We start from the raw sequence: 16515 nt of genomic DNA on the forward strand, positions 1-16515 counted from the left end.
TTTTGGAGAGCATCTGGCAATGTTTAGTATAATTAAAGATGCACATATACTACTTCCCAGAAATTTCACTTCTAGATATATACTCTGAAGAAATTATCACCAATGTGTACAAGGAGACATGTTCAGGATGTATACAAGATTATTTTCTGTAATAGCAAAAAAAATGGTACTAAATGTAGAAGGAATGAATAATATATGTGTATATATGTGTGTATAATAAAATATATATCATCTTTAAACACAAATAGAACACTAAAAATAAATCAAAGGATTTCCCTAATGATCCAGTGATTAAGAATCTGCCTTCCAATGCAGGAGACACAGGTTTGATCCCTGGTCCGAGAATTAAGAGCCCACATACTTCAAGGCAACTAAGTCTGACTGCTGGAACTAGAGAGAAGCTTGCACCCCAATGAAAAGTCCTGCATGCCACAACTAAGACCTGATGCAGATAAATAAATAAATGTTAAAAATAAAATAAAAGCTAGAAATGATTAAGTGTAGTATGAAGGCACGTAGAAAGCCAAGATAGGCCAAAAGTGAGGCCTCTTGCAATGACCACTTAGCCAAGCTGTGAATGCAAAGGAAAAGTTCTTGAAGGAAATTAATCACGTGTGGGTTTTTTTTCCCCCCTTCACTCTGTTAAAGAGGTATATGGGCATGTGTCTGTGATACGCTACTTCAGTCGTGTCTGACTCTTTACAACCCTATAGACCGTAGCCCGCCAGGCTCTTCTGTCCATTGGATTCTCCAGGCAAGAATGCTGGAGTGGGTTTACTATGTCCTCCTCCAGAGGATCTTCCTGACCCAAGAATGAAACCTGCGTCTTATGTCTCCTGTGTTGGCAGGTGGGTTCTTTACCACTAGCGCCACCTGGGAAGCCCAATGTGGTGCATTACATTGATTGATTATTAATTGATTTTCGTATGTTGAACTATTCTTACATTCTAGGAATAAATCCCACTTGGTCATCGTGTTTAATATTTATCATATGCTGCTGAATTCTATTTGCTCGTATCTTGTTGAGGATTTCTGCATCAATGCTCATAAAGGATATTGATCTGTAGTTTCCTGTCTTGCTGGTCTTTGGCTTTGGTAATTCTGACCTCACAGATTGAGTCAGAAAGTGTTCCATCCCCTTCAGTTTTTTGGAAGAGTTTGGGAAGGAGTGGTGTTAGTTCATCTTTAAATGTTTGGCAGTGAAGCCATGGTCCAGGGCTTGCCTTGTCAGATTTTTTATTACTGATTCAATCTCATTACTAGTTAGTTCTTAGGTTTCAACCTTGGTAGCTTTTGTGTTTCTAGGAGTTTATCCATTTCATCTAAGTCATCTAATTTGTTGGTATATAATTGTTCATAGTACTCTCATAATGCTTTTTATTTCTATATAATTGGTAATAATGATCCCATTTTTATTTATATTGGTTATGAATTTTCTGTGTCTTCTTTTCCTTTGTCAACCTAGCTTAAGATTTGTCAATTTGTTCTTTTTGAAGATCCACCTTTTGGCTTTGTTTATTTTCTCTATTGTTTTTCTGGCCTCTATTTTATCTCTGCTCTTATATTTATTATTTTCCTTCTTTTACGGTTTCTTTAGTGTGCCAACCTTATCTCCAATTTAAATCCTTTACAATAGTTTCTGGTTTTGTGGCTTGGGATACTCTTCACCAGTATTTCCCGACTCCCCCTTTATTTTCTTTAGGACTCAGTTCCTCTGGACACCTTCACTGACCTTCCAATCTAAAGCAGCCTATAGCTATTTTCTATCACAGCATCATGTGTTCTTCACAGCCCTTATCACTCTATGATATTTTCGTTTTTGTTTTTTTGTCTGCCCCCCACCACACATGCTTGCACATGCGTGTATGCATATGTGCATGCATGTGCATGCACATTCCTTAGAATATAAACTCTATAAGAACAGACATTTTCATTGTCTTGTTTAACCACTGCATCCACGTGGCCTAGAATAGTCTCTGGCCCAACAGTAAAAAATGTTCAGTAAGTATTATTGACTGCTCTAATGTCTTGCGAAGGCTATCAAGTGATTGGTTAAAAAACTTCTTACCTCTTGCTCCTAGAAGATTACTGAAAGACAAGAAATTTATAAAGTAGTTTTAAATTTTAAGATGGCCATAACCTAAATCATTGCTGTCTAATATACTTTATTAACACAGTTGGTTTAACATAGTTATTAGGTAAATAACCATGTTTTACATGCTATTTTTATAATATATCAGCATCTACTTACTTATGTATTGTTTCTTACTCTATTTGTTTTTTGAGGTTAAAGTTTTTGGGGGGATATAAATTGTACACTACTCATATCAGGTGGTCAGTTCAGTTCAGTTCAGTCGAGTCCGACTCTTTGCCACCCCATGAGCCACAGCACGCCAGGCCTCCCTGTCCATCACCAACTCCCAGAGTCTACCCAAACCCATGTCCATTGAGTTGGTGATGCCATCCAACCATCTCATCCTCTGTCATCCCCTTCTTCTCCTGCCCTCAATCCTTCCCAGCATCAGGGTCTTTTCCAATGAGTCAACTCTTCACATCAGGTGGCCAAAGGATTGGAGTTTCAGCTTCAACATCAGTCCTTCCAATGAACACCCAGGACTGATCTCCCCCAGGATGGACTGGTTGGATCTCCTTGCAGTCCAAGGGATTCTCAAGAGTCTTCTCCAACACCACAGTTCAAAAGCATCAATTTTTCGGCACTCAGCTTTCTTTAGAGTCCAACTCTCACATCCATACATGACCACTGGAAAAACCATGGCCTTGACTAGACAGACCTTTGTTGGCAAAGTAATGTCTCTGTTTTTTAATATGCTATCTAGGTTGGTCATAACTTTCTTTCCAAGGAGTAAGCATCTTTTAATTTCATGGCTGCAATCACCATCTGCAGTGATTTTGGAGCCCAGAAAAATAAAGTCTGATACAGTTTCCACTGTTTCCCCATCTATTTGCCACAAAGTGATGGGACTGGATGCCATGATCTTAGTTTTCTGAATGTTGAGCTTTAAGCCAACTTTTTCACTCTCCTCTTTCACTTTCATCAAGAGGCTCTTTAGTTCTTCTTCACTTTCTGCCATCAGGGTGGTGTCATCTACATATCTGAGGTTATTGATATTTCTCCCGGCAATCTTGATTCCAGCTTGTGCTTCCTCCAGCCCAGCATTTCTCATGATGTACTCTGCAGATAAGTTAAATAAGCAGGGTGACAATATACAGCCTTGACATACTCCTTTTCCTATTTGGAACCAGTATGTTGTTCCATGTCCAGTTCTAACTGTCGCTTCCTGACCTGCATACAGGTTTCTCAAGAGGCAGGTCAGGTGGTCTGGTATTCCCATCTCTTTAAGAATTTTCCACAGTTGATTGTGATGCACACAGTCAAAGGCTTTGGCATAGTCAAAAAGCAGAAACAGATGTTTTTCTGGAACTCTCTTGCTTTTTTAATGATCCAGCGGATATTGGCAATTTGATCTCTGGTTCCTCTGCCTTTTCTAAGAGAACCTTGACTATCTGGAAGTTCACGGTTCACGTATTGCTGAGGCCTGGCTTGGATAATTTTAAGCATTACTTTACTAGTGTGTGAGATGAGTGCAATTGTGCGGCAGTTTGAGCATTCTTTGGCGTTGCCTTTCTTTGGGATTGGACGTGGCACTAAACTGGAAGTCTTAGTTTCTAGCTTCATCTTTGCTACTATATAATATGTATAGCTTTGGGAAGAAGGGCTTCCCTGCTGGCTCAGCTGGTGGTAAAGAATCCACCTGCAATGTGGGAGACCTGGGTTCGATCCCTGGGTTGGGAAGATCCTCTGGAGAAGGGAAGGGCTACCCTCTCCAGTATTCGGGCCTGGAGAATTGCATGGGCTGTATAGCCCATGGGGCCACAAAGAGTCGGACACACCTGAGCAACTTTCACTTTGTAAAGAATTGTTTCACTTGTTTGTACCTCAGTTTTTTCATTTTCAAAATAAGGGGATTAAATTAGATAAACTGATAAAGTCCCTTCCAACAATCAAATCTATAATTCCATAATTTAGAGTTCAATTTTACTAGTTTAACATGTTTATAATTGTTGGATGTTCATAACATATTTTTCTTTACTTTTTAAAATGTTAAGTTCTTTAATATTACTTAAGTTATAAAATTGTAACCCTCTGTTTGAGCATGGAGATTCCTTTACAGATTTCCACTTTATTTTTCTTAGGAAAAGATATATCTTTTTTTTGTTTCTACAGTATATTTTTATTTATTTTAATTAATTTAAAAATTTTGGCTGTGCTGGGACTTTGTTGCAGAAAAAGCTCTAGGGCTTTCTCTAGCTGCAGCTCTTGGGCTCAGTTGCCCAATGACGTGTGGGATCCTAGTTCCCTGACCAGGGATGGAACTGTGTCCCGTGCGTTGGAAGCTGAATGTCTAACCACTGGACCACCAGGGAAGTCCCTAAGTTATTTTTAATTGGAGGATAATTGCTTTACAATGTTGTGTTGGTTTCTGCCATACAACAAAGTGAATCAGCTGTAAGTATACACGTATCTTCTCCCTCATGAGCCTGCCTTTCATCCCACTTCATCCCACCCCTCCAGGTCATCACAGAGGAATTTCCACTTTATAGAGGGGTTTCTAGAACTGAACTACGTGAAGCTGTCCCTACTCTAGGCAAGATGAGTAGCTGGCTGTCAATAAATTTTGTTGAATTTTTAAGTTGAGTCTGCTAAAGGAAAAGGAAAGATAATATAGCAATGATTGACTTCTAAGAAAAATATTATACTCCAAAAGTATGTAACACTTTACATCAAGGAATTTGATTTAAAAATAACAACTACAATTATAAATTAAAATACATAATAATTTAATGAGAAGATGAAATGCTTTCAGACACTATGGTATCTATAAAATAAATTTCATCTAACTTGGCAATTGGATTTAAACATAAGAGACATGAATCTTGATATAAAAAGTAACATCAAAAGGACAATGTTGATTTCTTCTCGTAAACTTTAGGATTTTGAACATAAACAACCATCATATGTTAGAGGAAACAGACCTTAGAAGTTGAGGTAAGTTTACTTTTCCAATTTCCTGGCCCACTCCTGGACTGTCACAATTTTCCTCTTTCTCTCTCTCTCTCTCTCTCACACACACACACACACACACATATGTAATATTTTGGATATATTTAAGGTAAAAATTTTAGGAAGTGTAGCAGGTAACTGTTGTTGTTTAATCGCTGGTTATGTCTGAGTCTTTGTGATCCCATGGGCTATATAGCTTGCCTGGTTCTTCTGCCCATGAGATTTTCCAGGCAAGAATACTGGAGTGGGTTTCCATTCCCTTCTCCAGGGGATCTTCCCGACCTAGGGATCAAACCTGTGTCTCCTGCACTGGCAGGTGGATAGTTTACCACTGAGCCACCAGGGAAGCCCAGGAAATTGTTAGCAGGCTAAAATACACATTTCATGTCTTCAGAGATTCAAAATGGGAGGACTAGCTGAAAATATCCAATAGAAAGTCCTGCTCATTAAGAAAATAGTGAGTTGTGACTCTGTGAGGTAAAAAGCTTTGATTTACTTCACCTAAGGACACTTACATGATTATAAATGTGTTCTGTGAATGTAGCTAGTCAATTTGATTTGTTACCATTTCTCTACAGGACTCAAGATAACATAAAGGGAGTCTCTCAAGAGGATTAGAGACTTCAGTACTGGCCAGCCACTTGGTATCTTGTTAATTATCTTTTTTCTCTTCTCTGTATTTAGATCATTTAATTAATTTAGAATCCCCATTGAAACTCTAGCACCTCCTCCACCATGAACCATTTATGGAAAGACTTCCTCCATACAATCCATTTTGCACGATATAATGAAAGGGCTGAGCAGAAGGGATTTGTTAAGCATAATTTACATCTACTGCATAGTCAACCTTAATTATTTAGTGACTGATTGTCCTTTTAGGGGATTATGCAAGCATTTTGTTTCTACTATGTCTCACTGCTGCTAACTATTTAGCCATTTCACTAATCAGCATGTCTATTAAGAGCAGTTTGGGGCTAGAGTAAAGCAGAAGATCACACTGTGATCCATCATTTTGCCATTTCTTAGAAGATTTAGTAAAATCTTTAATGATGTGGGGAACCGAAGCTTGTGTGTAAATCAGTGGAATTTAATGTTTTCATTATCCATTTATTCTTTGCCTCCTGAGGACAATTAAAAGTTTGCTGTATGCATTTTGAAAATCTTAAGAATAAGAACATGTATCTTACTTTGTTCAGGATGCTATAATAAAATACTACAGACTGGGTGGCTTATAAACAGCAGAAATTTATTACAGTTCTGGAGGCTAGAAGTCCAAGATCAGCGTGACAACTCTCTCTGACTGCAGAACTCACTGTATCCTGCTGTAGCACAAGGGGCTGGGAGCTCAGTGAGATTTCTTTTTTATGGAAAAAACTCGAACGAATTTCTTGGCCAACTCGATATAAACACACTTATTCTGTCCAGGAGGGCTCCATTTTCACAACCTCACCAACCCCGAAAGACCCCCCCCTACTAATAACATCACCTTTGAGGGTTAGGGTTTCAGTATATAAATGATTGAAGATAAACTTTCAGCCCACAGCAACAAGGCTATTGTTGTTGTTGTTCAGTTGCCAAGTCCTGTCTGAATATCTGTGACCCCACAGACTGTAGACCGCCAGGCTCCTCTGTCAATGGGATTTTCCAGGCAAGAATACTGGAGTGGACTGCCAATCCCTTCTCCAGGGGATCTTCCTGACCCAGGGACCAAACCTGTGACTCTTGCCACATCTGCATTGACAGGTGGATTCTTTACCCATGAGCCACCGGGGAAGCTCCAGCAACATGATTATACATATTTAAATTTTTAATGGGTATTGCTATATCATCCTATAAGAAAGTTTCTTCTGTTGTTACTCCCCGTGAATGGTGCATAAGCGTGGCTTCCCTCTCTAAACTTTTCCAAACAACACTACATCTTTTTCCCAAAAGGATGGGTGAATTTACCTTTAACTGTTAAATCTTTCAGGTAGTTTATTTTTCAAATAAGCTTACATAAATCCACAAGACATTTTCATTTAAATGGATAAAACCCATAGTAGAGAAGTTTGAGGGGTAAAGGTTAGAGGGAGAAAATTTTTAAATGCAGCAAATTATTTTTAATAATACAAAATGTTTCCCTTGAAATGCATTGTTACATTAAAATTTCCTTTTGGGAGTTGAAAAATCAAGTGGAGAACTATATTTTTTAACAAATATTTCATGTTAATATGTAAAAAGATAAAAATGTTAGTCGCTCACTTGTGTTCCCTCTTTGTGACCCCATGGACTGTGGCCTGCCAGGCTCCTGTCCATGGAATTCTTCAGGCACGAGTAGTGCAGTGGGTTGCCATTTCCTTCTTCAGGGGATCTTCCTGATCCAGAGAGCCTCCCACATTACAGGCAGATTCCTCACTGTTTAAGCCACCAGGGAAACCCCAATATTAATATATAAGCTTACATAAGTTAAATTGTTATTTCAGTATAAAATGCCACTAGTAGATAATATAGGGGAAACAATGGAAACAGTGACTTTAATTTTGGGGGCTTCAAAATCACTGCATACGGTGACTGCAGCCATGAAATTAAAAGATGCTTGCTCCTTGGAAGAAAAGTTATGACCAACCTAGACAGCATATTAAAAAGCAGAGACATTACTTTGCCAGCAAAAGTCCATCTAGTCAAAAGCTTTGGTTTTTCCAGTAGTCATGTATGGATGTGAGAGTTGGACTATAAAGAAAGCTGAGTGCTGAAGAATTGATGCTTTTGAACTGTGGTGTTGGAGAAGGTGCTTGAGAGTCCCTTGCACTGCAAGGAGATCCAACCAGTCCATCCTAAAGGAAATCAGTCCTGAATATTCATTGGAAGGACTGGTGCTGAAGCTGAAGGTCCAATACTTTGGCCACCTGATGCAAAGAACTGACTCATTGGAAAAGACCCTGATGCTGGGAAAGATTGAAGGCAGGAGGAGAAGGGGATGACAGAGGATAAGATGGTTGGGTGGCGTCACCAACTCAATGGACATGAGTTTGAGCAAGCTCCAGGATTTGGTGATGGACAGGGAGGTCTGGCGTGCTGCAGTCCGTGGGGTTGCAAAGAGTCGGACACAACTGAGCGACTGAACTGAAATGAATATAGCAGTATTATAAACTAGAAAATTAGATAAGGATTATAAACTGGAAAATTAGATAAGGGTTACATGCTACATTATAAATGAAAGGAGTATATAAAAATTTACCCATTTTCGGGAAACCCCTTACACTGTTGGTGGGAATGCAAACTAGTACAGCCACTATGGAGAACAGTGTGGAGATTCCTTAAAAAACTGGGAATAGAACTGCCATGTGACCCAGCAATCCCACCGCTGGGCATACACACTGAGGAAACCAGAATTGAAAGGGACGCGTGTACCCCAATGTTCATCGCAGCACTGTTTACAATAGCCAGGACATGGAAGCAACCTAGATGTCCATCAGCAGACGAATGGATAAGGAAGCTGTGGTACATATACACAATGGAGTATTACTCAGCTATTAAAAAGAATACATTTGAATCAGTTCTACTGAGATGGATAAAACTGGAGCCCATTATACAGAGTGAAGTAAGCCAGAAAAAAAACCACCAATACAGTATACTAATGCATATATACGGAATTTGAAAGATGGTAATGATAACCCTATATTCGAGACAGAATAAGAGACACAGATGCATAGAACAGTCTTATGGACTCTGAGGGAGAAGGTGAGGGTGGGATGTTCTGGGAGAATAGCATTGAAACATGTATATTATCATATGTGAAACAGAACACCATTCCAGGTTCGATGCATGAGACAAATGCCCAGGGCTGGGGCAATGGGATGACCCAGAGGGATGGGATGGGGAGGGAGGTGGGAGGGGGGTTCAGGATGGGGAACACATGTAAACCCATGGCTGATTCATGTCAATGTAGAGCAAAAACCACTACAATAATGTAAAGTAATTAGCCCCCAACTAAAATAAATAAATTTATTTTTTTTAAAAATTACCCATTTTCAAACTAACAGTAGCATTTTCCTTTGACATTTAGACACTTTTTCTCTGAATCATTTCCTAATTATAACTATTTACAATAGACAATATTTGGAAATGGTCAAAATCTTCAACAATGTAATTGAATACTGTGAAGCCATTAAAATGGACATTTCAAAAAAATATAATGTCATGGAAAAGATTCTACAATGATATAGTGAGTGGAGGAGTCAGAGAACAAAACTGAAAATACAATGTGACTTCAATTTAGTATTTCCATTCTCCACTGGAAAGAGAGAGCGTGAGAGTGACAGTGAGAAAGAAGAACGGGAAATGCACAGTAAGAGCATTGAAAGGAAATCAATCAGCAAAATGTTGACAAAATTATCTCTGGGTGATGCCATAGAAGAATTTAATTTTCTAAGTTTTTCTTTATTTTTGAGCTTTTATAGCAATAATAACTTTTGTTAACAAAATTTCCTCCTTATTTTGTGTATTTTTTTTTTAGCATCTATACTATCAGCAGGTACTGCAGCAATGATCATGTTAACTCTTCCACAAAACTAGGATTTCTTGGGGAAGAGAGCCTTGTTTATTTATCTTTATGCTCTCAGCACATAGAGCTTAACAAATGTTTGTTAAATTTTAAAGCTTGAGATAATGAGAAAATAAAAAACAATAAAAACAATAAAAACCTCACAATATAACTAACACTCAACTCGTAGGGCTTTGGACCATCCCTTGTGGCTCAGACGGTAAAGAATCTGCCTGCAACGAGACCTGGGTTTGATCCCTGGGTTGGGAAGATCCCCTGGAGGAGGGCGTGGCCACCCACTCCAGTATTCTTGCCTGTAGAATCCCATGGACAGAGGAGCCTGGTGGGCTAGTCTATGGGGTTGCAAAGAGTCAGACATGACTGAACAACTAAGCACAGCACAGCACATCAGGGCTTCCCAGGTGGTTCAGTGGTAACGAATTCACCTGCGGTGCAGGAGATGAAGGTTCGATTCCTGAGCCTGGAAGATCCCCTGGAGAAGGAAATGGCAACCAACTTCAGTATTCTTGCCTGGAAAATCCCATGGACAGAGGAGCCTTGTGGGCTATAATCTATGGGGTCGCAAGAGTCAGGCATGACTAAGCCACTAAAGAAACAAAAAAATCAGAGTACTCCTCCTCTAGTCCAAGTGCTAACATCTGTCACACTGTTCTATCATCTTTCTATCTATATCATTGCTCATGTCATATGTCACCCTTACAGAATAAAAATACTCTTCCACACAAACATAATACCATTATCACAATCAAGAAATTTAATACTATGTAGTAATATTATATTCAAATTTCCCCAGTTGTCTGAATAACGTTTATAGCTTTTTGTTTGTTTAATTCAAGACCCAAACAAGGATCAAGCATTGCATTTAGGTGATAGGTTACCCTAGCCTCTTTTACTCTAGGTAAAAAAAGGTGTTGTTTCTTTTTTTTAACCTAAAAGTGGGTTCTGGGTTTTTTTCTTTGACTTTCATGACCACCATTTTTAAGCATCTAGCCCAGGTGTTTTGTAGAATGTCCACAATTTCAGTTTGTCTGACTGCTTCCTCACAATTAGAAGCAGTTGAAATATTTTTGACAAAAATACTAAAAAGATGATATAATGTCTTTCTTAAATGCATCACATTTGGAGGTACATAATATCCACTTGTCCCATTATATTTATGCTATTTTTAACATAAGTTTTAAAAGTTTTGTAATTCCTTCCAACTGCCATCATGGCTGTATCCCACAGATTTAGATAAGTAAATTCCTTTCATTCAATTCTAAATATCAACTTCCACTATAAATTCTTTAACCCATAAATTACATAGATATGTGTTTTGACATTCCAAACAAAATTTCCTCATTGTTTTTACTATTTTTTTAGACTTCATATTTTGAAATAATTGAAATTACTGGAAATTTACCTGAAAGTTTCAGAAATGTACACAAAGCTCCTGCATATCCAGTTTTTGAGCACATCCTTACTGGTATATCAAAATATTTCAGATTTGTACTTTCCTAATCCTGAAGTGGAGGTAGACAATATTCTAAGATTCTTGGTCCCTTTTATGTGTGTGTGTCAGTCAGTTAGTTGTGTCCGACTCTTTGTGGCCCAATGGACTGTAGCCCATGGGGCTCCTTTGTCCATGGAATTTTCCAGCCAAGAATACTGGAGTGGGTTGTCATTTTCTTCTCCAGGGGATCTCGCCAACACAGGGATTGAACCCATGTCTCCTACATCTCCTGCATTGGCAGGCAGATTGTTTATCATTAGTGCCATCTGGGAAGCGCTGGTACCTTTTATAAGGTGCGTGTTTGGGAGATCAGTCACTTCAGTCATGTGGACTATAGCCCACCAGCCTACTCTGTCCATGGGATTCTCCAGGCAAGGATACTGGATACAAGGTAATGGAATTTAAAAACAGGATCTGTGCAGTACATGCTTTCTTTTTGTGTGTTTTTAAATGACTATAATGAGGCATCATGAGATGGAGATGAGTGCATGAATTTGTAAGTCAAAGCGCAAGGTTCCTGCTTTGACCAGCCAAGCTGCCAGCTTTGTAACCTAGGGGCATTATCCTCCCTGATATTTGGTTTCCTCATCTTTAAAAAAGTTACTTAAAAAAATGGTAACAACAAAAACAATAATGATAACAAAGAAGGGAAGGGTAATGATATGTGATTATAGTAATCTGATGGGTATTATTCTAAGTTCTTATATAAATACTTAATTTTCACAACAATATTGTTGTTATGCCCATTTTACAGATGAAATAAATGAAGATCATAATAAAATATTTGTATCATTCGAATAAAATGAAGTATGTGGATGTGATATGGATTCAAATTGTTTGAGTCCACTTACATGTGAATTTTTTTCAACAGTTAATACTACAGTATTACACTATCTAAGGCTGGTTGAATGAGGGGATGTGGGACCTCAGATTCAGCGGAATAGCAAGCATATTTGGAGGGTCAAGTATAAAATACACACAGATTTTGGACTTAACCTCCTAGTTGTTCAAGGGTCAATTGTATATGTATACATATAATCACTCAATTATTTATTGATTCAATCAGTGAGTATCTATTAAGTATTTACTAAGTACCATATGCAATTTTTATGCTAAGTATAAAATAAAACAATGTATACATGTTAAAGTTTATCGTTATATATGCATATCTGCATGTTTATAGCTCCATAGAAAGTTTATTTGAAAGTACCATACAACAAAAATATAATGTAAGTCACATATGTAATTTAAAATTTCCTAGTAGCTGTAGTAAAATGGCTTTATTAAAGGTGAAATAAATTTTAATTATATATTTTATTTTACATAGTATATCCAAGATATTGTCATTCTAACATGTAAATGTAAAACAATTATTAATGATATATTTTACACTTTTTTAGTCTTCAAAATCCATCACAAATTTTATACTTAGCACATCTCAGTTAGAACAAGTCACAGCTTAAGTTCACAACAATCACGAGTTAGTGGCATCTGTTGGATATTTCAGGTCTAGAATGATATACAAAAAACTGACTGGGAGATGGAAGAGGGAGAGGAATTTACCTTTTATTATATATCCTTTCATACTTTAGATTCTTGTATGCTGTGTACTTGTTGCCTAATCAAAGAAATTTGAAAAAATATATTAATACATTAAAAGCATCATGTTTCTATCTGTGCATGTGTGTGCATTCTTGTCTGTCAGTGGTTTTCAATTGCGGGTGATTCCTCGTCCCCCTCAGGAGACATATGGAAACTTTTGGAGATATTTTGGGTAGGTGGGTGGGGACCACTGGCATCCAGTGAGTAGATGTGAGGAGTGCAGTTATAGATCCTACAATGTATGTTACAGCACCCACCCCCCCAATAAGAATTATATGACCCAAAGTATCAACAGTGCTGAGGTTGAAAAACTCTTCTATGTTATGTGCTTCAAAAAGTAAAAATTTCAGTGCCTACTTGTTACCAGGCATTATCAAGACCTGGATATACAAAGAAGGTTTACACACAGCGCCTGCACTTCAATGGCTCACAGTCTAGTGAGGGAGGGAGACAATAGGCAAATTATTGCAGAAATGTGATAAATTTGAGAACAGAGTAGAAAGAAGGTATTAAGAAAGAATTAAAATATCTGTAAACATATTCATTAACTAGAAAGCCACTTGTTAGAAGCATCAATTTGAATAGAATAATTGAAATTGAGGGCTTCCCAGGTGGTGCTAGTAGTCAAGATCCTGCCTGCCAATGCAGGAGATTTAAGAGACCTGGGTTCCATCCCTGGGTTGGGAAGATCCCCTGGAGAGGGTCATGGCAACCCACTCCAATATTCTTGCCTGGAGGATCCCACGTATAGGGGAGCCTGATGGCCTCAGTCCATGGGGTTGCAAAGAGTCGGACACAGCTGAAGCAATTCAGCCCCTACACAAGCAGTTGAAATTGAAACATCAATTTCAGAAGTTATTTTCTACCAAATCCTCAGGTTGAGAGTGTAGCACTTTATTCAAAGGCTTTAGTGTGCCTCTGTACCACTCTAATGTCAATAAAAGATGTCTGGGAAGAACCCTTAATTTGGTTATAACATCTGTTACTCTATTTCTGTGCTGAGTATTACATTTTGGAACTTTAAAAGGACTCTGATATATCTTAAGAAGAATGTGTAAGTCATGACTAATTGTTGTTGCTGTCTGAAAGAGACTGCTATATTTTATAAGAACGACAGTCCAAAGGATTATCGTGTTTTGCATATTTCTTCCCAAGAATGTCTCCACTTTTCTGAGAGGCTCCCAAGTTCAACCATATTTCATTACCTATCAAAAAAATGAGACAAAAACTCAGACTGTGAATTCCACTGGCTTTGTTTAGGTTTTCTTAAACCTTAATGCTCTCGTATTTTTGCTTTGGTTTAGTTTTTCACAAGTGAGCTCACAAAAGTGTTGTACACATCTGTTTGCAGGTTGAAAAAAATCTTGTGTCCTTCTCACTGCCTGCAAACTGCCAATACAAGGGGCAGCACAGGGCAGTAGTGATGGGCAAGTGCTCTGGCATCTGGTAAGACCTAGGTTTGAGTCCTGGTTTCACCTCCTAAGCTGCAGCACAGCTTACTTAACTTCACTAAACTTCTGTATCCTCATGTAAAATGTCTGTCATTCAACAAGATCAAATAAGATAGCATATTAAATTCACTATCATTGCTAGGAATGAAGTAATGGGAGCTGTTATTATCCGAATGGCACGAAACAAAAAGCAGCCTTTTAAGCTACAAGTCAGAAGAGAGCTCATGGGTTTTTCTCCACCAGAAATTATTTATGTTTTCATAGTCATTATGTTTCCAAAAAGTAAGTGATTCCCCACCTTTTTATTTGAACCTTAATTAGAGAAATCTGAGTACTGCTTTGGTGCTCTGGGCTGAATTGGTTCACATTTGCATTCACTATTCATTTCTTGCTACCTTTCACCACTGTGCTGTTAGAACACTGTACTAGCTCCTGTTTTTTTATGTCTATGCTTCTTTCCAGCTAAGTTCACGTTGTGTATTTAAAACTCAACTGTCTTGGAAAATTCCCCCTTGGATCCTCTTATCACACTAACTAAACCTCAATAAATAGTAACCTGTAACTGTTTAGCAACGAGCCCATCTTCAATAGCTTGAAAAAATATAGTGCCATTCCACAGAGTTCACATCTATATGCAGAGACAAGAGGCTTCTTCTTGACTTGTAATTTCAACAGACCAAGTGATTGTAATGTTACTGTGGTAAAAAATGCAGCTGCATTTTTTCATGCTTTCTAGAAAAGTTGAGATGCAATCTTACAATCACACCACACATAGTTTATTATTCAAACCTCAAAGAGGTTTGAATTTTTCATTTTCAATCTTCAATTTTTTCATTCAAAAAGCTGAAATTACACATTTCATTTCATTTGTGTGAAAAGTTATACTTGAATCAATTAATTTTATACAAAATCTTCTATTTCTCTTTGTCAAAATACCCACTGAATGCCTAATTAAAAGATGCAATAGCTTTCTTCATCTTTTAATATATTGATATTTTACACTACCCTTTTTCATGATAGCAAAAAGTTAATGACCTAATTAAAGATTAGAGGAGGTTATAATAACAAAGAATATAGGTAATTTCATTGTTTTTCTTATGGTTGATATTAATAATGATAATATTAATAGAGAAGAGCATAAATAAAAGGTACACTAACAATCTAGTAGCCTAATGACTTGAGACAGACAATTAGGCTCCAATCCATCAAGGAAGATGAGCAGACCTCCAGGGTGAGTAGGTTTTTTGTAGAGAGGGAGAGCCTGGACTCTGTCCTTCTCTTTGCCACACAAGCGAAGATGAGAAACAGATCCAAGCTTCTTTGAGCATTTTTCCTCCTGTTTTTCCCTCTATTCTATTCCTGAAGGGAATATTTTTGAGGTGGTATGTCCATTATACACATAACAGATTCCAAAAGAGGGATCTTTTTTTTTTTTTTTTTAAATGGTAGAGCAGGTAAGGGAATGAGGAAAACACAAACGGGGCAGGGAGAGAGCAACTGCATGCAGATTGAGTAAGCCGTGGAGAGAAACTATCACTGAAACGGGTGTGGGAAGAGACAAAGAGAGCCTTCCGGGGGGGAAATGGCTGAAAAGCTGAGAGAACAATCGGGAATGTAGACGTTTAGAAATCACCATAGGAAATCTAACGCCTCAAGTGGATCATTTTACTTTTTTGCCCCCAAAACGGTGCTCAAGTCGCTTTTTCATTCAGTTCTCGAGAGCTGGGAGAAGTCCTTGGCCACAGACCCAGCAGAATGTGAGCTGCTCAACAAGCTCCTCATCAGAAGCACCAGTCTCAACCTGTTGACTCTCCTTCACCTCTTACCTGGTCTAGAATTTTAACCTCTCCTCTCATTCCTGTGGGTGACACACCGAAGTGGACGGTTATCTTAAAAAGCTATTATAATTAAGACTCCTGGAGGTGGAGAAGAGGCCCTGAGGGTTCTTTTAGTCCAGCACAAAGGAATGTATCAAATCAATGGCTGGCAAACACTCAGGATCTGATACTGTCCATAACCCTGGAGAAAGGCATGGCAACCTACTCAGTATTCTTGCCTGGAGAATCCCATGGACAGAGGTGCCTGGTGGGCTACAGTCCATGGGGTCACAAAGAGTCAGACACTACTGAAGTGATTTAGGGGGCGCACACCGTCCATAAGGCAGTGTTTGTGATAGGAGACTTGCAGAGAGAGGAGAGCCTGCAGTCTTAAGGCTGTATTCCCGAAGCCACCTTCTGGGTATGAAGGTATGAACAGCTGGAAAGTGCCAGATCTAGGAAAGCAGGTCCTGGAATCCCACTCAGGAGGTACACTGCTACAGACGGTGCTCAAAATGAAGAATATG

The 16515-nt window shown here is 38.4% G+C and overlaps 3 protein-coding genes across 3 annotated transcripts in view; 2 read left to right on the forward strand and 1 right to left on the reverse strand.

Moving 5' to 3' along the window:
- Window positions 1-6319, forward strand: part of LOC145505540 (uncharacterized) — a 50963-nt gene extending 44644 nt beyond the window's left edge. Inside the window, exon 3 of the transcript XR_014053097.1 lies at window positions 5662-6319. The gene's annotated coding sequence lies outside the window, so the exon portion shown is untranslated. The remainder of the gene's footprint in view (window positions 1-5661) is intronic.
- LOC145505605 (uncharacterized) overlaps window positions 1-16515 on the forward strand; it is a 65969-nt gene that overhangs the window by 29531 nt on the left and 19923 nt on the right. The gene's annotated exons all lie outside the window — the stretch shown is intronic.
- The window catches only part of LOC145505369 (uncharacterized), a 138375-nt gene that overhangs the window by 3526 nt on the left and 118334 nt on the right, over window positions 1-16515 (reverse strand). The window lies entirely within an intron of this gene.

This window comes from Giraffa tippelskirchi, chromosome 1 (genome assembly GCF_054371585.1).
Source record: "Giraffa tippelskirchi isolate mGirTip1 chromosome 1, T2T-mGirTip1v1.2.pri, whole genome shotgun sequence".
Taxonomy (NCBI): Eukaryota; Metazoa; Chordata; class Mammalia; order Artiodactyla; family Giraffidae; genus Giraffa; species Giraffa tippelskirchi.